The sequence below is a fragment of the Petaurus breviceps genome, unplaced genomic scaffold, assembly GCF_028583685.1.
Source record: "Petaurus breviceps papuanus isolate PSGF00001 unplaced genomic scaffold, PetGlider_PUasm1.0 90849, whole genome shotgun sequence".
NCBI lineage: Eukaryota > Metazoa > Chordata > Mammalia > Diprotodontia > Petauridae > Petaurus > Petaurus breviceps.
Window position 1 is genome coordinate 16,762,502 of NW_027187361.1, and position 13,029 is coordinate 16,775,530.

General features: G+C 36.7%; 1 protein-coding gene across 3 annotated transcripts in view; it reads right to left on the minus strand.

Annotated features, from left to right (window-relative positions):
* LOC138149708 (regucalcin-like) overlaps nt 1-12,465 on the minus strand; it is a 79,771-nt gene extending 67,306 nt beyond the window's left edge. Inside the window, exon 1 of one of the 3 annotated variants that reach the window (XM_069072916.1) lies at nt 12,290-12,465. The gene's annotated coding sequence lies outside the window, so the exon portion shown is untranslated. The remainder of the gene's footprint in view (nt 1-12,289) is intronic. The other 2 variants (XM_069072914.1, XM_069072915.1) reach the window with 2 other exon arrangements.
* Nucleotides 12,466-13,029: the final 564 nt, after the last annotated feature.

Sequence of the window (13,029 nt, forward strand, 5' to 3'; positions counted from 1 at the left end):
ACTCCATAAGGGACCCCAAGTAAATTTCATATGTCCCCATCACCTAGACAGTGCTATGCACATAGTAGATATTAATTGAATTGAACAGAGTATATTGGAACAAAAATCACTTTGGAATGAAGGAAGTTAGTTCCCTATGCATTGACTGAGCTCCTGCCAGATGCATGGTACTGATTGGGATGCAGTAGAAGTAGAAGACAGAGTCCATGCCCTTCTTCATTTCATTCAAGTCGTCACACAGACGGAAGATAATTAGTATCATGCTTGTCAGTGATGTTACAATCTGAAATTTTACCATTAGAAATTTTATTCCTTTAAGAGATCTAAAGTCACTCTCTTTTAACAAAATCCTGGGAAAGATGACACATAAAACTCTAAGTCATTAACCCGTTCTTTAGGAATTAATTAATCCATCATTTCTGCTCTAGAGAAGGCATTGACTAAATAGAAAGAGGAAGGAGGAAGAGAGAATTGTGGCACCTACGGAGAGAAGGCAGGGCAGTCTGCACGGAATGCTTTAGTGGGAGTTTTGGACAACATAAAGGTTTACCTGTTTACCTGAATTTGTGCCAGGATGAGGAAGAGGTCAAAAGATGGAGAAGTGGAAGGACACCAGCCATTCAACAGAGAGTTTATATAACAAATGACATTTATATAGCTCTTAATGGACTACAACATATTTTACATACATTACTTTATTTGATCCAGAAACCCTGTGAAGTAAGAACTGGTAAAATCCCCACTTTATAGATAAGAAAAGATATAAAAGACACAAAGTCAATTGGGAAATGGTCGCAGCCATCACAATTTTGGCTAGAGAAGGCCCTGTCTGGGAGTTCTTTTCTTTTGAGGGCAATTGGGGTTAAGTGACTTGCCCAAGGTCACATGGATAGTTTTGTGTTAAGTATCTGAGGCCGAATTTGAACTCAGGTCCTCCTGACTCCAGGGCTGGTGCTCTGTTCACTGCGCCACCTAGCTGCCCTCTGGGAGTTCTAAAAAAGCAAATGTGTGGTAACTTATCCTTTCTCTTCTGTTAACCTAGAATGTTTCATGGAGGAAGCTGGGACTTCTTTAATTTAAATAAGGGAAGACAAATGGCTTACTTTCAGACAAATTCTGGGCGAAAGGATAATTGAGAGGGATAGAGACACCCACATATGATAATTTTTAAAATTGTATTTATTTTAAATAATAAGCATTTATTTTTTCTCCCTCCAATCCCCAAAAGAAAGAAAAACAAAACCTTTTAGCAGTTAGGTGGCAAAGAGATTAAGAGTATAGGCTTGGACTCATGAAGACTTGAGTTTCAATCTTGCCTCAGACACTTAGATTTTTGTTTATGGGCAAGACATATAAACTTTCTCAGCTTCACTTTCCTGAGAACAAATCTTGAAAAGAATGTTAGAAAAAAAATAGTTGTTAGGCAAAGGAGAGAGCTTGGAAAAAGTATGGCTCTCTCCAAAAAAAGAAAAAAAATAAAAAGGTAACTTTGGGACGGCTAGGTAGTGCAGCGAATAGAGCACTGGCTCTGGAGTCAGGAGGACCTGAGTTCAAATTCGGCCTCAGACACTTAACACAAAACTATCCATGTGACCTTGGGCAAGTCACTTAACCCCAATTGCCCTACATTCTCCCCTCTAAAAAGAAAAAAAAAGTGTGGTTCCCTTGTTGCTGTTCAGTCAGTTCAGACTCTCCATGACCCCATTTGGGGTTTTCTTGGCAAATATTGTGGAGTGATTTGTCCTTTCCTTTTCTAGCTCATTTTGCAGATGAGGAAACTGAGGTAAGCAGGATGAAGTGATTTACCTAGGGTCACACAGCTACTAAGTGTCTGAGACCAGATTTGAACTCACGAAGCTGAGTCTCCCTGACTCCAGACCTGGCACTCTATCCACTGTGCCTTTTACATGATATAGAATTTGAACTAGGGAGTAAGGACAAGCAACTGAGTGGCCTACACTTATGTAATGTCCAAAAAAGGCACATAGATTGCTTGAGATGTATATCATCAGGCAAATCTAAACATTCAATAAGATTTGGGCAAAGTCAAAACACAAGCTCTAAGTGAAGTCCCAACACAAGAACTGGCTGGAATCCAAGCATTCCTTATAGCAATCTCTGGATCCCCTGGATGGTGTCTCAGGTCAGCATGACCTACATAGGCACATCCTGGGTTAAGCAATATCTAGTCACACAAAGCTAGATTTAAACAATATATAATAAATAATAAAGTTTTCCTATAAATAATAATGATAATAATGGATAAAAATCACACCTACCTCCAGGATTGTTGTAAGGATCAAATGAGATAACATATATACAAGACTTAGCAAACCTTAGAGCACTATATAAACACTAGCAGGCATAGGGAAGCAAAACAAATTCCCATATTGGTCATGTCCAAAAATTTATTCCTCATTCTGCATATTTAGTCCATCATTTCTCTGTCAGGAAGTAGATTGCTTCTTCCATCTTCTGTCTCCTGAAGATATGGTCATTCCTGCTTTTTCTTTTTTTGGAGGGCAATTGGGGTTGTGACTTGCCCAAGGTCACACGGCCAGTTTTTGTGTTAAGTGTCTGAGGTCAGATTTGAACTCAGGTCCTCCTGACTCCAGGGCCGGTGCTCTATTCACTGAGCCAGCTAGCTGCCCCAATATGGTCATTCCTTACATTGATTAGGTTCTCTAGCTTTTAAAGTTGTCTTTACAGTGATGTCACTGTACAAATTGTTCCCCTGGTTCTGCTCATTTCAGTCAGCATCAGTTCATACAGATTTTCCCAGTTTTCTTTTTCCTTTCTGAAATCATCTCTTTCATCATTTTTATAGGACAAAATTGTAATTTATTCAACTATGCCCCAAATGATGGGAACCCCTTTATTTTCCAGTTCCTTGCTGTTACCAAATGAGTCATTTTAGACCCCAAGTATAATATAAATGTCCATGGGAATTAAGTTTTTAAAAAAGCTACAAATATATCACATGATCCCATGACTACCAAATGCAGCAGTTTAAGAGAATGGTCTAAGGCAGTGTGTCAAACACACTGACTAAAAGATCATAAGATGCCCAAGTGTAAGTCAAACCAGATTCAAATGTAGCTGGGAAATATCTAAGAAAATAAATAAAATACACTAAATATTGTTGACATACATATATGTGTACATGTATACATACATAAATGTTGCTAATATACATCTCAATCAACCAATGTGCCTTTTTTGGAAACTACCTAAGTGTAGGCAAATCTCAGATATTATACTTTAAAACAAAATCAATATGTGTTCTCAGAGATTCTTATGTATGAATTAGTGGCCACTGTTTCAATTTGAGTTTGATACCATCGGTCCAAAACATGTCAGATGAAGGGGTTCTTGAGAAAGTTAGCCTGAGAGGAGCTGGGAACAAAGAGATCACAGATACACAGAATTTTAGAGTTGACGGAACCTTAGCAGACAACCAGTCTAACCCATATGCCAAAGGAATCTCCACTTAGCCATACCCAATAAGTAGTCGTGCAGTCTACTTGAAAAATGGAAAAATCTCCAGTGAGGAGAGTACTACTAACTCCATGGCAGACTGTCCAACTATCATTTTTAGAAAGCTTTTTTTCTTAACATTGCCCCTCAATTTGCCTCTGCAACTTCTATTTCTGCCTCCTAGACCAAACAGAACAAGTTAAATACCATGATACCTCTTCAAAAACGTGATCACAAAAACGTGATGTCACCCCCTCCCTCCAAGTCTTTTTACTTTTCTAGGCTAAATATTCCCAATTCTTCCAATCTCTTCAAGCCAACATCTTGGCTGTCCTTTTCTGACCTACTTCCCCACCTTCCCAGAATCCTCTCCCCTGGTTGCCCTCTTGACACTCTAGTTTATCGAAGTCCTTCCTAAATGGGGTCACTCAGAACAAGAGAGTTCTATAGACATGGTCTGACCACTTCAGAGTGCAGAAGGATATCACTTCCCTAATAATGGAAGCTATCTCTTAATTCAACTCAAAGACCACATTTCTTTTCTGTCTGCCACGTTGGACTGAGCTTGTTGTCCATTTAAATCCCCAGATCTTCCTTTAGTGAAAATTTTAGATCCTTAGGTCTAATGCCCAAGGACTCAGCATCACAAGACTTGGGTTCTAGTCCTAGATCCTCACACTTGAAATAAACTCCACCTCAAGAAAAAACAAGAGATGACATTTCAGGCTTCTCTTTCTAACCAGAAAACCCATGTTATGCTTTTTTCTTCCATGAAGTTTTTGTCCTGTGAATAGTCAAAGGTCCTGCCTACCACACTGGACACTTTTCAAAGAACTAGTAAGACCCATTTTTTATGCTTATAAATGTTTAACAACTAGTTTTCAGGGTGGTGAGAGGGGTAAATATACATGTGATGTATTTTCAATTTAATTTACATTATTATCATTTTCTCCTTCACTTTCTTAAGTCTCAAAATCAACAAAACAAAAAATCAAGTCCTCATTTGAAGTATTTGTTGATTTTCTGAGGCACAAATGCTCACACTGAAAATTTCACAATTAGCTCTTAAAAGCGGGCTGGAGCTGGCTCCAGCATGCCCCTGCTGAACTGTACACCATCCTTCTCTTTCCATTCTCACCCATTTTCCTGCCTCTTGAATAGGAAATGTAAAGACTCATTTGTAAAATGAGGGAGGTCACACTCTTTGACCTTCAAGGTGCCTTCTAGATCAGACATGCTATGAATCTCTGAATTTATGGCTGCTGTATGACTGTGAGTCATGGAACACTGCAGACTCTGAACAATTTAAACTTAGCATCACTTAATGGATGATGGAAAAGGGTACACTAGGTGTGAGAAGGCTGCAACTTCTAGCAAACAAGAGAGCTATGAAGAAAACTAGAGGAAACTTCTCGAGGGTGGGAATTGTTTTGTTATTTGTGACCCCAGCATCTAGTATAGTGTCTGACACACAACAGGTGCTTAATAAATGCTTATTAATTAGTCACAAGTTATCTTTCTAACTGAATGTTAACTGTTTTATTCCTTGCCTGTAATCCATGATCAGGGTTTTGGTGAACAAGGTTGTGCCTGTCATATCTTTCAAAGAATCTTTTTTTTTTTAAACAATCGGGGTTAAGTAACTTGCTCAAGGTTACATGGCCAGTTATTTCTGGGTGTGGTGCTGAATATCTGAGCCCAGGATTTGATCTCCAGGTCATCCTGACACTGGAGCCAGTGCTCTTACTCTCTGTGCTACCTGGCCGCCCCAAGGAATCTTAATTAGGTTTGATATATAGATGGGAGGCATCTTATTGGAAGAAAACTTTCAAGGCAATGTTTTGCCCACTGAATTAAATGCTTCTTTATAATCACAAATAATGATAGTGAAATCTTGCATTCTCTATTACACATTATGTGATAGTGACAAAGCTGAGGTCTACTGTGGAATTCACTTGTGAAAATCTATCTTTTCCCAATTACACCCTAATCAAAGATGTGTTTAATGCATGTATAGATGATTTTCATAAAAATATTCTAGAGATGGGAAAAGTCAGCAGTGGTTTATGTTCTCTCAGCACCAGCAAGGTATGTATTTGTTCCACCTCTTTGGTCTTTTTCCATTCTCAGATACCTTGTGAATTGACCTCTCAAGACCTTTGCAACTTGTGTTGCCTCTAGCAAAGATCTCACCTAAGTACTTGTTCTAAGCTAGCTGCTTTCCCCCCTCCTTGCTATCTTTAGGGCCATTTCTGCCTCCTCTGTGATATTTATCTTTAATGGTGAAAAAAGTTCATCATAAAAACATCTGCATATCTTTTCTATTTTTCTTCTGTTTTCATCCTTGGAATAACTTTGCTTAGTTTGGTCTCTCACTTAAATTTCTTTAAAATACTTTTACCTTTCTTTGCTTCTCTATGTTTCATGAAATAACACTATTTAAAATCTTACATTATCCTTCTTTGGTAAGAGTTTACAGGAATTTGTTTTCTAACCTGATGTTGACTTTGGCTTCTATTTCTCTATGCTTGGCAAGTAAGTTAAATATCTGCTGGCTAAAGTGCTTTTTAGGTTCCTTTGCTCTTTTTGCTATGGTAATTGACTTACATTGGTTAAACTTCTACATGAGATTATTATAGTTTATATTTGCATCCTTTCTTTCATTTACTATGCATTTTTAATAATTAATTAACTTGAGTAGGTAAGAATTAAATTATTTCATATGTATGATATATTTTTCCTTATTTCTATTCTTCTAGATTTGCAGTACTTATAAAGGGAAGGCCCAGTGGGAATGAAAAAACATGGCAGCCCCCTGACCATGGAAAGCTAACCATATAATTCTGAGAGGGACACTGAAGCATGGCAACACTCAGCATTGATATAGGAAAAGAAGTGGAAAGTAGTGATAGGATCTCAGAAAAACAAGGTCAAAACCAAACATAGCCTGACCATCCCCCCTGCCCACGGGTGCAGGAACAGGCAGACACTGACCCTGGCACAAAATCCTGAAACAGGAACTGAGGTTGGAAATACAAGTAAACATAAGATATCAAATATCCTTTAAAAATATCATGTTTCAAGGATCATTTAAGAGAAAATCCCAGAAGAAAAGATTAATTCTATCTACAATAATTATAATTAGAGCCTCACAGAAAAAAAAAATAATGTTTGGCCTAAAGACTATAAGAGTACCTGGAAGTCATGAAGCAAATAATGAAAAATGAAATTATAAGTCAAAAAACATTATGGACAAAAGAGATGGAAGGATAAATAGTTTAGAATAGAAGGTAGAAAAGATTACCCTAGCAACAGACTCCCTGAAAAAAACAAACCAAATCCAATAGCTCCAGGAAACAAGAACTATCAAAACAAGATCAGAGATTAAAAAGAAAAGAGAGGAAAAAAAATTCCATAAGGTATCCACTATCAAAAACAACTCACCTGGAAAACAGGTCAAGTAGAGATAATTTAAAAATCATTGGATTACTATGAGCAAATAACCCTAAATGCCATATTTCCAAAAACTCACAAGTGAAAACAGCTCAGACTTATTTAGAACCAGAGAGGAAAGAGAAAATGGAAAGAATCCACTAGCTATCTCCTGAAGGAAACCTCAAAATGAAAACTCTTAGAAAGGTCATAGAAAAAAAATCCAGAGCCTCTGGATCAAAGAGAATACTACAAACACCCAAAAAGAGTCTCATGCCAAAGAGCTACAGTTAGGATTATACAAGACCTGGCAGATACTCCTATAAAGACAAGAAAATCTCAGAATATAATATTTCAAAAGGCAAAAGATACAGTCAGGATCACACAAGACCTGGAAGTTACTCCTATAAAGACAAGAAAATCTCAAAAGACAATATTCCAAAAGGCAAAAAGATAAAAAAAATTATAAGCAAGAATAACTTACCCCATAAGAAAATGTGGGAAATTATGCAATAGAGAGCTTCCAAGCATTCATGATGAAAAAAGCACAGCTGAGTAGAAATTTTGAAATGAAAATGCAAAACTTAAGAATAATCTAGAGAGGTGATATATTTGAGCAGCTGACAGGGACTAAATTAAGATAAGATTTTACTTTCTAACAAAAGGAAGAGAGAAAATCAGCCCTTTAGAATCTTAATGACTTTATGGGTTGTATAAAGAGTTAAAACAAACCGAAGAATTGAGGGTGGCTGTGTTCCATTTTGGTGATCTTAAGAGAGAAAACCAAAGGGAAGGAAAAAGGAATATAATAGAGAAGAAACGAGGAAGAAAGGGGAAGAACTTACTATTTCTCTTGAGGACAGAATAGGAGGAGGAGTCATCACATGCACCTAACTCTTTCTGAATTGAAGAAAGAAAAGTTGAATACACACATGTTGAAAGAATTTGGTGCTGTAATACATTAAATTCAAAAGGGAAAGTGATAGGGACAGGGAAATAGAAAACAGGTTTAGGAGGGAAGATCAAGTTTAGGAGGGAATAGTCATAAGTAAAACAAATTTTAGCTTCAAAGGGTTAATTGTAAAAGGAGGATTACAAGAAAAGAATGAAAGGGTAAGAAATGGTGACTAGGCAGCAAGAGAGGAAAAGACAGGAGTGGCAGTGCAGTGGAAGCAGATCACCTTAATTATAGGTCTCTAGTGTTAATCACATCTCTTCCATCACCTTGTTCTTTGAAAGAGAAGGGAAGGAAGGGGAAGAAAGGTGCTTCAATAGAAGGAAATAATCAATTAACAATCACAACTAAATGTGAATAAAATGAACTCACCAAAAAAGTGGAAGAGGATGGTAGAATAAACTAGAAAGAAAATCCAATGATATTTTGTTTCCAAGAAACACACTTGAACTATATTCATGAAGAGTTAAAATAAAGAAGTAGAGCAGAGTTTATTGGGTCACCTAAGCTAAAAAAGAAAAAGTAGGGATAGCAATCATGGTCTCACACAAAGCAAAAATGAAAAGAGTCCTGATTAGAAGAGATGAGTAGAGAAATCACATTATGCTTAAAGGCACTATAGACAATGAAATAATAATAAACAACATATACATACACATATATACACACATTGAATGAAATAAGAAACAATTACTTAATAGAAAAGTACATAGTGGAATAGTGAAAATATAATGGTTGGGAACCTTTGCAGAAGTAGAAAAATCTAATGAAAGGATAAATAAAGTTTTGAACCTAGATAAAACTTGAAAAAAGTTAGATATGACAGTTCTCTGAATAGCAGTAAATGGGAGTAGAAAGAAATGTAAGTATTTCTCAGTGGTGATGGCACCTTTACAAAAATTAATCATGCATCAGGACATAAAAACTTAACAATAAAATATAAAAAAATTAAACGTTCTTTATTGACCAAAACATCATACAATTATAAAAATAAAGGATCTTTGGAAAAAGAATACAAACTTAAATGAAGACCAAGTAATTCATTCCTAAAGAATTGGTGGGACAAAGAATAAATCATAAAAACAATAGATAATTTCATTTAAAAAATGACAACCTTAAGACATGCCAAAACTTTGGGATGAACCAAATCAGTCTTGACCAAACAGAAAAAGTATGTCTTTAAATACATTCTCATAAATAAGAGAGAAAGATCAGATCAATTAATTCAGCTTGCAATGGAAAAATCTAAAAAAGCAACAAATAAAACAACTAAACAAAAAAGGAGAAATTATTAAAAATAAAGAAGAGTTTCACATAATTGAAAATAAAAGAAAAAATTGAGCTAATAAAACCGGAACTTTTTTTGCAGGAAAAAAATGCTAATAAAATAAATAAACCATTAGCTAATCAATGTTTTAAAAATACAAAGGAAACTCAAATGACCAATGTCAAAAGTGAAAAAGTAGAATTTACAAATGATGAGGAAATAAAGGGAATTATTAAAAATTAGTTTGGCCAACTATATGATCACAAAAATGGTAATTAGAATAAAACGAAATGGATATATATTTAGACTATAAAATATTCAGATTAAGAATATGAGCTCCTAGGGGTGGCTAGGTGGTGCAGTGAGTAAAAGCACTGGCCCCACAGTGACCCGAGTTCAGTTCTGGCCTCAGATACTTAACACCCCCCCCACAAAAAAAAAAAAAAAACTAGCCGTGTAACCTTGGGCAAGTTACTTAACCCCAATTGCCCTCCGAAAAAGGCAAAAAAAAAAAAAAAAGAATATGAGCTCCTTGATGCTTTTGTATCATCAGCTTAACATAGTGCTTGGCATAGAATAAGCACCAAATAAATGCTTTTTTTCATTCATTCATTCATTTCATTTTTCAATCATTCATTTAAAAAAATACAAGAAAAATATATAATTAATTTCATTTTGGTGATATTCAGTGCTAATCATGAACACTAATGATTTTTTTCTTAAAGTATTAATGATATATGGGCAGGAGGCTTCTAGGTAGTATATAAACCCTTGCTTTCTTATTCCTTATTCCTGATTCATGTTTTCTAGTACATATCTTGCCATTCTAACCTATTTCCACCTTCACATTAAAGTCACCAAATATCAAAGTATATATTGATTGAATTTGGAGACTCTTACTGAATTCTTTATAGAATTTCAGTATTTCTTCATTCTCTGTGGTGATGTTACATAAGCTGCAATTGTTTTCGTGGTTGTCTTTTTTTTTTAAGCAATTGGGGTTAAGTAACTTGCTCAAGGTTACACGGCCAGGTGTTTCTGGGTGGGTGCTAAGTGTCTGAGTTCGGATTCGATCCCCAGGTTATCCCGACACTGGAGCCAGTGCTCTTACTCGCTGCGCCACCTGGCTGCCCCAGATGGTTGTCTTTTTGCTAATACTTTTCACGAGCATCACAAAACAAGCTGACCAAATGCCCAACAAATGATGTCTCTTGTTGTCACCTCTGTTGATTCCTTATTTGCCTTTCCAAAGAGAATCTCTAAGTCATCCTTTTATTTAGCAGATACATCTTTTTTTCCTTCCAGTTTCCTTTAGAGTTCAATCATCTTTTGTCTGAGATAAAAATGAGGTCCGTGTGAAACCCATTGCCACTACCCCTTGCTCCACACACTTGTGTTCCACTGACATAGGCTTCAGGAACACAGGGTTACCTCCACATCACAATGAGGCATGAAAGATAGACAAATGAATCCAAAACGTATATAAAATAAAAATAAAGTCATTTCAGAAGCCACTGATCATTAGCAGAAAGCAGGAAAGGCCTCTGTAGGGAAGAATAATACTGGTCATTATCACCGTCATCATAACTGCCATCTTCATTGTAGTTGTTCAGTCATGTCTGATCCTTTGTGACCCTATGTGGGGTTTTCTTGTCAGAGATATTGGAATGGTTTGCCATTTCCTTTTCCAGCACATTTTTCAGATGAGGAAGCTGAGGCAAACAGGGTTAAGTGACTTGCCCAGGTTCACACAGTTAGTAGGTGTCTGAGGCCATATTTGAACTCAGGAAGATGAGTCTTCTTCACCCCAGACCCTATCCACTGAACCACTTGGCTGCCCTGACATTTATATAGTGCTTTGTTATTCTAACCCCATGACAAACTTGTAAAGTAGTACTACAGATATTTTTATCAGCTCAATTTTGGAAATGAGGAAACTGACACTCAGAGAAATTAAGTGACTTAATCATAGTCACTTGACAAGTAAATGTCAGTAGTTGGACTTGAATGCAGGTCTTTCTGATTCCAAGTCCAGCACTATTCATAGATAGGACAGTAGTATTTAGTCTAAAAAAAAATGCCCAGTAGCAACATTTCAGATGCTGTGGCAGCCAGGTAGTGGACATGTTTCTGGTCAGCAAGATTTCCTAGTGGCCCCAATATTATTCTGCACAAATAGCTCCACAAATCGTGGTCTATAAATGCAATGGGATGTAACTACATTGTAAGAAAGGAAAAACATAAAGAAAACAGAGAAGCATGGGACAAATGATTCAAAATGAAGTCAGCTGAACCAGGAATACACCATGACTGCAACAACAATAAAACTAAACACTCTGTAATTATAATGACCAAGCTTGGTCCTAAACAAGAAATGGAAGGGGAAATTCACTTCCTTCTTTCCTTTGCAGAAGTGGGAGACTATGGGCATAGAACATTTTTACACGCCATTGGACTGGGTTGATATGCTGGTTAATTTTGCTAAACTGCTATTTTCCCTTTTTTTTTTCTTTTTTGTTATAGGGTATAGGTATCTTTGTAGGGAAAGGGATATTTTTGGAAATCTAGATGCTATAAAAATTACAAAGTACCAATAACAACATTATAAAAAGACCATTTCACACAGGTAAAACTAGCCCTCTCCTATGAGGTTACTGGCATGAAGTGTATAGGGAGAAAAGTGATAACTCTGAGTTTAGATAAACACTTAGAGGTTGAAATACATAGGGAATTTTCTCGGATCTCATTCATGTTCCTTTTTATAGAAACTTTATCAACCTCTCTTTCTACAATTTGACAATAAATTCAAATGATCCCTCCATATACATAGACATGAATTACTTTCACATTTTCTTTATTCCTCCCATGATATAGTTCCCAGAACCACCATCATCTTCATTATTCTTCCCCTGGATGGGTTCTAATTGGTCAAAACCCCTCTAAAATGGCAGTACCCAGAACTGGACATAATATTCCACTGTGGCCTTGACCATCACAGACCACGTACTACAGTGGGACACCATATCACTATTAACAGACCTTCCAACTCTAAAGCTATAACCCTACGAGCACAGTTTAAGACAATCGACTGACCTTTTTCGAGACAATACAACCACAGTTGTTATCTATAGCTTGGCATTGGAAGCACTGGCTCTTACCTTGGAAGTACGTGCCAATAGAAGCTGGATCTGAGCACAGATTTGGTCTGATATCACCTGGAGAGAGAGGATAACTTCTGTAGGAGCTGTAACAAAGAGAGACTAGATAGAGGCTTTTTAGATCAGCAATAGTGTGCCGAAACCCAGAAATGGGGTGTTTCCCTGACAGCTAAACATTGCGTCACCAAGGAGAGCTTGTTAGCTGTGGCTTGAGGCTTCTGGCAGATCTGGACTGAACAGATAGGGAAGACTGAAGGATCCAAAGGAAGCCTCCAGAACTGGCACCGAACACATTAGCACCAGGATATCTCTCTCACTGACCCTTGTGTTTCAGGGTATTGTGTATGTACCTGAGTATAGTAGATTCCTGGGCTCAAACAAGGACTGGTTATTAGCCACTGTTTCCAGAGGAGAAGTAATGTCATCACTTTAAGTCAGTAAATTCACCCCTCCTAGGCTACCCTTGAAACCCCAAGCAGTTCACTTAGTAGTGTTCTGGCTCTCTGATATCTTTAGAATAAAGGAGCCGATCTCTAATTTAGCTTTCTGGCTTATTATTGTATTTATTACACTCAATACAGTGGGTCTATGACATTAGCTTCCATTTATTTTTATATTATTTGACACATTCGTACCTGCAGTTTGTATCTGTGCCTTTTACATTTGTTATTCAGACTTGACATTAAGAACCAACAAATTGTTACTGCTAAATTAAAAAAAAAAACACACATACAATAAAA